General features: G+C 41.7%; 1 pseudogene; it reads left to right on the top strand.

Annotated features, from left to right (window-relative positions):
* Window positions 1-414: 414 nt before the first annotated feature.
* LOC119307001 lies at window positions 415-13,228 on the top strand (annotated as a pseudogene).
* Window positions 13,229-13,771: the final 543 nt, after the last annotated feature.

Raw genomic sequence — 13,771 nt, 5'->3', positions numbered from 1 at the left:
GCGCGGGCGCGCCGCGGGAGGGGAGGGGAGGGGAGGAGAGGGGGAAGGGGAAGGGGAGAGGGGGAGGGGAGCGGTGCGGGCCGGGAGGCCTGCGCCCGGCGGCCGGTGGCGGCGGGGGAGCGGGGTCGCCGGCGGCGGCGGGGGTGGGAACCCTAGGGAGGGGAGCTTCCGCGAGAGGGACCGTGATAAATCACGTATAGAAGACTGGAAGGTCCTCTACAGGATATCACCTCTCTCTCTCGGAAAGTAACCATGTCCTAAGATAAAATTCCCCTACTCCAGATGATCGGGCATTGGGAAGTCTCTCGTCATAATTTGCGCCCATTTCCTTTTCGTCGAGAAAGAGTATTTTGGAGTGGTGCAGAAAGATTGAGCCGGTCTGAGAAAGGCACGGACCACACCATTTCTTCCACACGCTTATCTTATCGGCAAAGACGATTTTGTCCACGCTAATTAGAGGAGAGCCAGGCTGTAGAAGGCCAGCACGGCAGCCATTGTTGACCTGAAAGAAAACCCTCTTGGCAAGCCGTTGCAACTTGCATGCGGAGTAATAAGGAACTTAGTTCAATTTGTGTGCAGGAGACCTCTCAGCTCCAAGTAGTACCCATGTCTTCTTCCTGAGATAAAATCCCCTTCTCCGCAGGCACTGGGCAACATCTGAAACTCGCCGCCAGTTTCCGCACTGCAGCAGGCTTCTCAAGGTAATCAACCATAGTTTCTCTTTATTCCAAGACCTGCTTCTTGATCCAGACTGGCATCTTTGATCGAAATTAATCCCATGTGAATAGGAATTCTGACAACTCTGCTTCATGCCGATGTTTTCCTACGGGGGTATCACTGATTCAAACGAACTACATAGGCGTTTTCGTGGATTCTGTTATTTAGATTTTCTTTCCCCCTAAATTAATCCCATGTGAATTGTCGCTATGGATAATCTTACATGCTGTTCCAAACGAAACTAGCTAGGATGCAACCAAACAATTTCTATGACATATTCATAGGTTTTAATTCCTATGAGATTTCAAACAACTTATGTCTTGTAGATAAATTTAAAATCTCGCCTACTATCAAGTTGATATGTCGAGGAATTATGTTAGGCTAGCATAGTCACCAAATAACTTGACAGAAATCGACGAAACCATCATGGTGGCAAACTCCACCTTGGAGGAAACAACTTCAAGGGGATCGATCACAGTAGCCTCGAGGAAAAGGGCTGTGGGTGTAGGACCTCACTGAACCGCAGATGCATATGGCAATAGACGCCAGTGTAGAGTGAGGGAGGTCAGATCTATGCTACCAGAGGTTCAGAACCGCACTGCTAGAGCTACTACTGCCTAACTAAGGCTGCACACGGGTGGGAGTGGGACCCTCGCCCAATTCGGCATGTGTGTGTGTGTCTGTTTTCGAAAAAGGAGGATATCCCCGACTTTTGCATAGGACCATGAATGCAGTCATATATCATTAAAAATGCAAAATTTAGCAGTCGAACTACATCGATCCGGAAATAAAGCGGAAAAAACTAAGGTCGCATGCCTCGCGACAGTAACTCCAGCAGATAGCCATTAACCCAAGTTACAAGACACTTCAAAAATAAAAAAATACACAACTCCTAGACCACGCCTTCAAGAAGGAATCGTTGCATGTGCGCCGATGATGGCGAGTCCAACACGAAGTTTAACTCCGGATTCTCATCCTCAAAGCCAAACTTCAATCCACCACCTTTAGCAAGGTCATGACGTACGCACGCGTCGACATACCCCGATCAGAGATCTTGTGGTTTCACGGGAGTGCATAAACTCATCATTGAAGGTGTATGTACCATCCGTCATTATCCGTCTACCGACGCCTCGATAGCCAGATACCTCTGGAGAAGACATCGAAAGACACAGACGTCCTATACCATGACACATATGGCACGAAGAGCATAGGAAAACTGTCACTGAGTGTCTCAATGCTAGCTCGGACCATGCCGTGTGGAACTATTTTTTCTCACGATAATTTTTCATTTTGTCATCATTAGAAAATTTATTTTCTTGTACTCTCTCGAAATAGGCTTTTGCCCCGCTTTATAAATAAAGCAACGGTCCATACAATCCATGTTCGAACAACACCCGATAGACAATGGCTGGGGCCACAACACAGTCAAGCCCAAGAAAAGATAAAAGAAATAAGGAAAAAAGCCACCTAGTGGCAGCCATGAGGCAGCACTATGAAGACGATAATCGATGCGCCGAAGCCAAGAGTGCATCCATCATAAGACCGAGTCGATCGCGATCAGGCTGCCTCGAGAGCGGGTGCCAGTGCTGCAGAAAAGCAAGGAATTTGAAGAAGGAGCCAGATGCCTTCCTCGGAAAAACCTTCTCGATCACCATCTTATTCCGAGTCGTCCAAAGAGTCCACGCCATCGCCGCAAAAACAAGCCAAAATAGGCGGCGATGTTGCGACTGCTGTAAAGCTCTATGTTGAAGAAACTCCGCGAGATTTAAGGCCTCCCAGTCGGGCCCCAATGCCTCACGGACGTAAGTCCATAGTACCCTTGCCGCCGTACAAGAGAAGAGGATATGGGTCCCGGTCTCTGGTACTGCATAGAGAGGGCAAAGACCATCACCAGGTCCATGCCGCTTAAGTACCTCCGTCCCCGAGGGAAGGCAATCCCGTAGTAGTTGCCAAACAAAAATCTTAATCTTTAGAGGTATGGGTGATTTCCATAATTTTCTTGTATTCAATGACACAGTTATAAACTCACACATTCTTTTTATGTATGTACAGAAGGTCAACATATGACTGCAGAAATGCGTATACCATTACATGACTTACGTAAGATTACAACTCAATTCTCAGTGGACTCAAGGATAGGAAAGGGTGGGTATGGAGACGTTTACAAGGTATGACTTACTACTTGATATTTTGTGAATTTACAGACACTAACAGACACTAACAAATAAACGACCCAGTTATAAACAAATAATTGTGTACAATGCTTACGTCAAACATAGGGAGTGTACAAAGGAAGAGATGTTGCTGTGAAGTTGCTTCATGTTGATACGGTGCAACGAATAGATGACCTACAATATCTCAGTGAAGTTGATATCCTTTCGAGGATTAAGCACCCAAATATCATACAGTTCCTTGGTTATAGTTATGAAACAACTTCTGAATTCGTTGAGCACAAGGGTTAGAAAGATTTTAGTAAACACATATATAGAGTCCTCTGCTTTGAGTACTTGCAGGGTGGAAGCCTAGACAAGCGTCTTCCTGGTAAGATGGAACTTACCTTTAATACGTTCATCTTCTTTTGTTTTTGAACTAAACAAAATTCCTAAATTCTCATTTTTGTAACATTCCCTTTTTCAACTTGTGTAGAAAAATCTTTTGCACCTGATTGGAGCAAACGATATGTGATTATAAAGGGCATTTGTGAAGGATTAGATTTCCTTCACGGGTGTAAACCACCAATTTTTCATCTTGATCTGAAGCCTGCCAATATATTACTAGACAGTGAAATGGTGCCTAAAGTGGCAGATTTTGGATTGTCAAGGTTCTTCAGCGGAGCACGCACTCATGTCACAAAACAAATCAGAGGAACCCAGTACACGCCTTATGGAATTCCTCATTTTCAGTTTATTCTTCTTCTGTGATGAAATAAATGTTATCTGTGATGACCAAGTCCTTTGATATCATGCAGGACGTACATGCCACCAGAATTCATAAACGATGGTGAAATCTCAAATAAGAATGACGTCTTTAGTTTCGGTGTTGTGATGATAGAGATAATGACAGGACCAACAGGTTACTCCAATTCTACCGGAGTGCCTGACGTGGCACAATTAACTCAGGAGGTAAGCAAAAAAACATTTTCAATTTGGCACTTGAGTTCATATATCAAACCACCAAATCATTGATATCTACTCCCTCCGTTTTAAAATAGATGATTCAACTTTGTACTAAAGTTAGTACAAAGTTGGGTCATGTATTCTGGAACGGAGGGAGTATACTCTATGCATTATGTTTCTTTTATTGGAAAGGGAAAATGTTAGGTCTAACAGCCCAATAAACTGGATATCTACTACTATAAGGAATCTATATATATGGAACTGTTGGTCATCAACATAAACAACCAATAGTCTAATTATTCATATAATTAATCTGCTTGTTAGTAGAAAATTCTAGCGTATAAACTACTCGTCGACTACTGAAATGCATATGTATTGAACTAGTGATTCTAAAAAAATGAAAAGAAATGCACACGGAGAACCTTTGTTCATCGGACAAATGATACGCACATATTCATATAGTACATATCATACTTCTATAATGTCGATCTCAAATTATATCTCTATATTCATGTTTTCGTAGGTACTTACCAGATGGAGTACAACGATTGAATTGACATCAAAGTACATATCAGAGGAATTACATCAGGTGAAGACATGCATCGGATTAGCAATGCATTGTGTGGATTCTGAAAGAAACAATAGACTCACTGTAGCAGATATCCTAGATGCCCTGAATAAGACAGAAACTCATATTCCCAAGAAACAGGTATTATTTGCATACTTAATGCACACAAAATGGAAGTCCAAGAGTATTTATTTACATTTTTACAGAAGATTACTGTTTCCATACATGTATTAGCAGTTGTAGAGTTTGCACCTCGAAATAGGCTTTCGTACCTCGAAATAAGCATAACCAGATTGTTCTTTGGTAATGATGTTTTTGTTGATCTTTCCATGTATTAAACATAAAAAGTTGTTGCAGTTGACAGACGTTCTCCCATGTCCGATGGTTGGTTCCAATAATACAATGTCTAATACGTTGAAGGAGATGGCAGCTGAACTGGACAATATAACAAATCAAAACCGGCATTCCATTTGTATGCCAGACAATAGCTCTAGTGTAAAACAAGTTCCTGACATACGAGAAACAATTTCGGATGTGGAGGAAGGACTGATCATTGGCAGGACTGAAGAAATATTGGAAATAGTGGCTACTTTATGTGGGAGCATCACACTAGATAACAAGGTCACCATCCTTCCAATATATGGCATTGGAGGAGTTGGCAAGACAACCCTAGCTCAGTTAGTTTTCAATGATTCTCAATTCGCAGGCTACTCTCGGGCATGGATCTATGTGTCCCAAAATCTCGATTTGAATAAAATTGGCAATTCTATTATATCACAGCTATCAGAGGAGAGCCATATAACTAACAAGCAGATGATATATAAGAAGCTGAGCGGGTTATTTGCTGGTAAGAAGATTCTTATTGTCTTAGATGACGTGTGGGAGACAAATCCACGTAGTCTAAAGGATTTGAAGTCCATGCTAAGACCTGCTGTGGGTAGCATGCTGACAGTTATCGTAACCACAAGAGATGAAGCCATTGCAAGGGAAATTTGCCATACAGTTGGGCCATACAAGCTAGAGAAGTTAACAAATAATAGTTGCTGGAAAATAATAAAGCAGAAAACTGCCTTTAAAGACCGAGTCGACAAAAAACAGTTGAAGCATATAGGAAAGGAGATTGCAAACAAGTGTGGAGGTGTGGCTTTGGCGGCTCAATCACTGGGATACACACTGAAGGGGAAGATGTCTGATGAATGGGAATCAGTGAGAGACAATTATATATGGAATCTATCTAGTTCGGAGGACCCATCATCAACAGACCATGAAGTGCTTGCATCCTTGCTGCTAAGCTATAGCCGTATGCCTGATTGGTTGAAGTTATGCTTTTCCTATTGTGTAGTCTTTCCAAAAGGTCACAGTATAGTGAAGTATGATCTAATTTACCAATGGATTGCACTTGGATTCACAGAGCAATCTGATGTATTTGATTCTATGCAGCTCTGCGAGAAATATGTTGCACAACTCTTGGGGATGTCCTTCCTTCAATATTCAAAGACACAACCTTCGGTGAGTTATTACATTGCTATGCTACTATTCTTTTCAAACTTATAAATTCCCACTCAGATGTGTACATATATATTCAAGATGACGCAGACCAAAAACATTATAGTGCACACGCCCATGTTGCAATTTTTCTTGGGAAGTTCAGAAATATGTATGTTGAACAAATGTATGATACTATGCTCACTAAAAAAATGTGAATAATTGTACAAAAAAGATAAATTTTGGCACACGTTATTTCTCCATTTTTTTACCAAATTTTGTCTCCTGCAGATAGCAAATATAAATACTCCCTCAGTTCCTAAATAAAAGTCTTTTTAGAGATTCCAATGCGGACTACATATGGAGCAAAATGAGTGAATCTATAGTCTAAAATATGTCTACACATCCATATGTACTTCTTATTGAAATATCTTTAAAGACTTATATCTAGGAACGGAGGGAGTAGTTTTTTACTAGTGCTCATACCAATATTTTAAATGGCGGGGTATGAAAAATAGCGGCGGACCTCCAAATCGGCTATAGCGAGCTATTTGTGAAGACGACCATTTAGCGACACCCTGCTGAAAAGGCTATAGCGGGCTATAGCAGACTTATATTTAAAACTATGGCTCATACTCTAATACATCACACACATGCGAAATTTATTTTTCGAAATATGCAACTGCAAGTAGTTGTAATTTGTATAGGCCCGTTAGTGCCAAATACATATTTGCACTTGAAACCCTCTTACAAAATGAAGGAATCATAAATTTGAGGGACAAGAGTTGAGGGAGCCCCAAGTCAGCGCTGCAGGCGCCAGTTAACGAACTGGCGCTTGCACTGTCGCTGGCATGGGCCGGTCCACGAGCGCGCTCCCTCGTTCGCTCGGGAAACGAACGCGGTCGCTGAGTTATATCCCTAGCTTAGCTGGATCCGCCGCTTGCTCGGCCACTCCCTAGCAGCCAGTTTTTTTCCTTTTTTAGCTGAAAAACCACCCAGTTTTCCTCTTTCTTATGAAAAAAAAACAGGTTTACAGATGTAAATACAAAGTTCATCCATTTGAAAAAAAGTTTATCTCTTTAAAAAAGGTTCATAGATTTTGGGAAAAGGTTCATCTATTTTGAAAAAAGTTCATCGAATTATAAAAAAAGTTCATCGGATTTGAAAAAAGTTCATCGATTCTGAAAAAAGTTCATCGAATTATAAAAAAGTTCATCGGATTTGAAAAAAGTTTATTGATTTTGAAAAAAGTCCATGGGTTTTGAAAAAAGTTCATCGATTTTTCAAAACAGTTCATCAAAATTAAAGATAGTTCATCAAATTTCAAAAAAGTTCATCAAAATTCAAGAAAGTTCATGGATTTTGAAAAAAGGTTCATCGATTCAAAAAAAAGTTTTAGAAATTCAAAAAAAGTTCATTGATTTGAAAACAAAATTCACGTATTTGAAGACAATTCATCGGTTAAGGAAAAAAATAAGAAAAAGAACAAAAACAGAAACCAAAAAAGGAAAAAAAAGAAAAAACGAAAACGAAACAAAAGGAAAAAGTGTCGAATAAAGGAATAGCAACCTTAGATTGTTAGCACGATCGCACTTGTTGGTGAGGTTGTTACACCAGCCACCTGTTGAGGAGAAGGTCGCAGGTTCGAGTCCTTTACGCCGCGGCCATTTTTACCTTTTTTAACAGAAAAAGGAGTAGCAACTGGGCCGAGCCCAACCAGCCGCGCCTGCAGGCGCCGGTTAGCAGAAAACCAAAGAAACCGGCGCCTGCAGCGCCAAATAGGTTTTGCCAAGAGTTGAAGCCAATTAGATCTTGACTACGGGCTGCCATGTGAGTAATGGCGGGGTGTATTGGGGACCATACCGGGCCATGGCCCACTATTTTCAAGATAAACTCCGATTATGCCAAGGCATTTGGCACATCAAACTTTTATATGTCGTGGCCCATCGGATATGTAAGGCTTCATTGACCCGTCCTAACTGTTGGGCTAGTGAATTGGCCCTCCTTTATTTCCCTGTCACGCTCCGCCTCTGTGAGTGAGTGCAGTGGTTGCAAAAATTACCAATCGAATTATGATTAATCTTAGCTAATCAATGACATAATCTATAGGATGACTGCACCCTTCCCCGGACCCTGCGCAAGCGGGAGCTACATGCACTGGGGGGTGGCCCACTCATTTCTGGACAGTCCGTCGGAGACCTTATGCCCACGGTGCTCGCTACTAGTGGTTGAAGAGTTCGTCAAGTCCATCCTTGGGATTTAACTTTGACCTTCTTCTTGCATATAACTAATCAATGATCTCCGATCCACAACTTTTTTTGATAGAAAACAGTAGGATAAATCCTACTGCATATATTTTTGTTTTTACTATATGGAATTGTTCTTACAAATGTAAAAAAGGAAAACAGACAAAACAAATCAAAAGGGAAACAAGGTTTCCCTGAGGAGGGGAAACACAAGCCAGCTAAAAAGATTATCTATCCATGGGTCTATCTGAAATAAGGACCCATGATTCATAAGCGTGATAAGATTTTCTCTTTTCTCTATGAACGATCCAGTCGAGCTCTTCTTTCAGCTTCCTACTGCAAGAATAAAGATTTGGCTGGATCCCTTTGAAAATAGAGTCGTTTCTGGTAAGCCAGATAGCCCAGGAGATGGGAATAAAAATCTGAAGATAAAAAGGCACTTGCATCTCAACTCTGAAGATGTCAATCACAACTTCAGCCACTACATGATCTTTTGAGAACTTATCCAGTCATACCAGGTTTAATTGTGACTATACTCACAACATCAAAATACGTAGTATTTCAAATTAATGGTCATGGGAATATACCCACATGGAGGCACTTCCATTGATATACTATCTGTTTACACTTTTTTAACAGTTTTATTGTAGTAGCTCTACCGATAAATTTTCTACTATAAAACAAAATAAATTCGAAATTCTAACACCGTTAGGTGTTCTTTTGTTGCAGGGTGACAGAAACCGAGACAATTGTGTTGCATTCACGATGCATGACCTAGTGCATGATCCCGCAAAAGAGATCTTGTCCCATCAAATTAGCGCTGGGGGAAACAAACGTCGATATGCATTGCTCACAGATTGTAGCAAGTCAATGCAATTGTTCGTAAATTTTCCTGCAAATCTAAAGGCTCTACATTTTAGGGACTGTGGCAAACAGGAACTTTGTGGTGATGCATTTTCACCAGCTAAGTGCCTTCGTGTCTTGGATTTAAGTGAATGCTTTATTCAGAAGTTACCTGATTCTATTGGTCAACTAAAACAATTGAGGTTTCTTGATGCTCCACGGATACAAGATAAGATGATTCCCAGCTGTATCACCCAGCTCTCAGAATTAAATTATCTCAACCTTAGAGGTTCTCGTAATATCTCAGCATTGCCAGAGTCAATTGGTGCTATGAGAGGTCTGATGCATCTTGATTTATCACATTGTGATGGAATACATAAACTCCCAATATCATTCGCAGAGCTGAAGCAGCTCGTGCATCTCGATTTACCACATTGCAGCATTTCTATATTAGAAGTTTTGGGTGGTTTTACCAAACTTCAACATCTCAAATTATCAATTATTTCTTCTGTGGACACAAAGCACATCACAGGGCTGCCAGAGGTCATAAAAAATCTAATCAAACTCAAGTATTTAAATTTATCAGGGTGCATGAATGTCAGAACCCTATCAGAAGATCAAAAAGATAGTTTGGTTGGCTCTATCAGTACCCTTTCCAATCTAGAGCATCTGGACTTGTCTGAGAACTTAACACTTTCCAGTATACCAGAAAGTATTTGCAACCTTAGGAAGCTTCGTACACTGGACCTCTCAGGCTGCCGCAACCTAAAAAAGCTTCCTGATAGTATGGTTAAAATGGTTAGTTTGAAGGTTCTAAATGTGGCGAGCTGTTTCAGATTGGATGAAAAATCCTCATGTTTTCGGTCAAATTTTGCCTCGTTGCCACACTTTGTAGTGCATGCTTCTAATCATAAATGTAGCAGCAATATTGGCCTGCTTCAGCATACAAATCCTGATGAGCTGATAATAGATAGACTTGAAAATATAAAGTCTGTAAAAGAGGCACAAAGTATAAATCTGCTATTGAAACAAAAAAATTGAGGATCTAACATTTCAATGGACCGGAGGTGCTGAGAGATTTGTGGATGACAAGGAGGTGTTGGAGAAACTAGTTCCACCAAGCAATGTACGGGTATTGAATATAACTGGTTACGGGTGTGTCAAGCTTCCTTATTGGCTTATGGATATTAGGCAGTATCTCCCTAACCTCAGGAAAATAGATTTGTGTGGTTTTCCTAAGTGCAAGAACCTACCACCCCTCGGTCTACTACCCAACCTGTGGTCATTGTTTATCCGTCGTATGGAGGGATTGGAAGAGTGGGACACATCATGTACCAACGGTAAGGAAGGTGCAGATGAGCTCATGTTCCCTAAGCTTGTGGTGTTTAGCATAAGTCAATGTACCAAGTTGAAACTGATTGAAAACTCAAGGGAACTCACACGACTACAGACATTAAGTATGTCTAGTTGTGAAAGCATGACATCGCTACCGCAGTGGTTAGGAGAACTTACCTCCCTCGAGAAATTGAAGATTGAGGACTGCAAGGGGATCAAGTTTTTGCCAGACAGCATACAACAACTAACCAAGCTTGGATATCTAACCATTCGTGGCTGTCCTACATTAGTCAAATGGTGTGAATCAGAGGAGAACAAGACGAAGCTTGCTCACATCAGAGAAAAGGTATGTGCCTCCTAAGCTATACACATATAGGCATGAGTATCTTTTTCTTTGCGGGGATAGGCATGAGTATCTTTGTGTAATCATGATAAGTATCGAATTAGGTGCCTATAGTTTTTTGCCTATTTGACGCCTCATGCGTCTAGATTATTGAGTAATACACGTTACAGTTGCAGTAATTATTAGTCTAAGAAGAAGAAAAGAATTATGTGGTTGTAATTGTTCTATCACATGGACAACTATACATCCCATAGTTTTATATAGCAAGCTAAGCCTCTTAACGGCGGACCTCTTCTAAATGCTATAACGCACTATTTCAAATGTGTATTCATGCGTTTGGACCAAAGTCCCTTAGCACAGAATCTCTTCTAAAGTCTATAGCATGCAATAGTGCTATTTGAAACCATGATACATGCTATGCTGTTCTGATGATACTGTTTCCGTTGTCCAGAATTTCTCAGACGGCCCTTCTTTTTGCTGGGACAATTTTGAGGTATCTTCTTTTGACTTGGAAATATCAGATGGCAGTAGAAAGCTGATGATGGATGGACTTGAAAATTTCAAGTCTGCAGAAGAGGCACATATTATAAAACTGATTGAGAAACAATATATTACAGAGCTAAAATTTGAATGGACCAAAGATGCTTGGAGATTTGAGGATGACATGGTGGTGTTGGAAAAACTAGTGCCACCAAGCGGTGTACGGAAATTGACTATATATGGTTACAGTAGTGTCAGCATTCCTGATTGGCTTATGGGTATCTGGAAGTATCTCCCTAATCTTTTTGAGTTAATTTTGCGTTATTTTCCTAAGTGCAACAAGCTACCAGCACTTGGTCAACTACCAAACCTAAAAGAGCTGGGTCTCTACCATATGGAGAGCTTGGAAGAGTGGAACATGGAATATACCAGTGGTGAGAAAGGTAGAACTAAGCTCCTGTTCCCTAAGCTTGAGAACTTGACCATATATAAATGCCCCAGGTTAAGGATTAAGCCATGTCTTCCTAGAGCTATATCTGTGAAAATAGTAGAATCTGATAATGTGCTGTCATCATGGGGGGAGAGCTTGTCACACAGCGGTGCTTCCTCTTCTCCGGTAACTAGACTGAGTGTTAAAGGCAGCAAGGTGCCCATGCATCAGTGGAGGTTGCTTCACCAACTCCCTGCCCTCCATAGTTTAACTATCAAGCGTTGTGATGATCTGACGACCTCGCCTGAGATTATCCAACACCTCCCCTCCCTTGTAGAACTGTCCCTCAAGCAGACATCACTACCGCATTGGTTAGGACAACTAACCTCTCTCAAGAATTTGAACATCAAGCAGTGTGAGGGGATCAGGTCTTTGCCGAACAGCATACAACAGCTGACCAAGCTTGAATATCTAACCATTCTTGACTGCCCTGCATTAGAGGAATGGTGTACATCAGAGGAGAACAAGATGAAGCTCGTTCACATCAGAAAGATAGTGGTATGTGCCTGCCAGGCTTCCATTCTCGCATTGACTAGTGACAATTGGCAACTGTCTTTAACAAATATATACAGACATGGCATGAGTATCCTAGCATATTTCTTCATAAATTGTCAAATTAGGTGTACATTTTGTCTAAATGACACCTCACGAGTCCTGTGTAAATACGCCACACTTGCACTAATGATTTGTCTAAGAAGAAAATAACTGTGATCGTAATTGTGTCATACTCCCTCTGTCCCAAAATAAGTGTCTTGACTTTAGTAAGTTAGTACAAAGTTGAGACACTTATTTTGGATAGAGGTTAGAATGGACAGCTATACATGCTCTGTTGTTCTGATTATACTCTTTTTGTTGTTCAGGACTACACAACATTGTACCTTGATTATTGGCTTGCCAACTTTATAGATGAGGAAGAATTTGAAGAGATCGGGCCCAGCCACTCAAAGAAGGGGGAGGAGGTGGTTCAGGAGATCGTCGATGATGAGACGGCTGTAGTTGTCGCCACTGCCGAAGCTCCGTCTGATCATCCCACGGCAGTGATGGGCTTGCTGACCGACACAGGCGGCGCCCTGTTGATCAAGCGAAGCCCTGGCATCAACAAGCAGCTCTACGATGGCGTCCACGTCAGCCCAGTGGACAAGGCAAGGAAGAGAGATACAGATATCGTCGATCTCAATGACGTGTCGATCGTCAGCAAGAGGTCGAGGAAGCTGCTGGAGCTGTGTGACTGGGAGCAGGATGAGGAGGCCACCATCTTCTCGGACGCAGCAAGCATGGGCCCCGCGGCCAGCGCAAGTTCTCCACATGTGTTGAGCTTCGATCTCAATGTGGCGGCGAGCGCAAGTTCTCCACCTGCGTTGAGTTTTGATCTCGGCCCGCCTTGGGTTTAGGCTGCCATCGGCTGGAGGAGTTGTGCCGTTTTCTTTCCTCTGCCCGTTAGCCTTTGTTTCTTTTTTCTCCTCGCCAGACTTGTCCAAGATCACCTCGTTACGCCACTGTTCAATAGGAACTGTGGGACACCTTTCCCACAACAGCATCAATATGTTTTTTTATTTAATAACAACACTATTTTGCTAGCAATTCAGATTTTGGATCCTTTGATAACAACACTGTTTCGGTGGTTTCAATTAATTTTCTTCACCGATGGATCACAGGCTACAGCAAGTGAGATGCAGAGAAAAGGGAATGGAGATGAGATGCAGAGAACATGGAATGGAGATTCACACTTCAGTTTCTACACACCACACGGGTTCACAGTTGCCAACCGGCTCCTTATGACCCCACGCGAAACGTTTGGTTGTGAACAGGGACCCAGTAATGAAGCTTCGAATAGGAACTCTGCTCCCCTTTGTGAACATCCAGGGATGCTTCATTGCTTCCCCGCAAAAAAGAAAAAGGAGGGATGCTTCACTGCTTGAGTAACATACATGTATAACTCACTACACACATTTCTCACGAACACCCTGTGAATGTCCATGCAGCGATTCTTTTTCAATGAATAGTTTCGTCCTTTTTTTTCGAAAAGGGGGATTCCCCGGCCTCTGCATCAGATAGATGCATACGGCCATCTTATTAATCAAATAAAGTAGTACCAACAAGGTTTCAAAGGTCTTAAAAAGTAATAGAAAAGCACATAAAGCTCACACA

Source organism: Triticum dicoccoides, chromosome 5B, assembly GCF_002162155.2.
Source record: "Triticum dicoccoides isolate Atlit2015 ecotype Zavitan chromosome 5B, WEW_v2.0, whole genome shotgun sequence".
Lineage (NCBI taxonomy): Eukaryota > Viridiplantae > Streptophyta > Magnoliopsida > Poales > Poaceae > Triticum > Triticum dicoccoides.
Note: the sequence above shows the minus strand (reverse complement) of the source record. Positions and strands in the feature narration are given on the sequence as shown.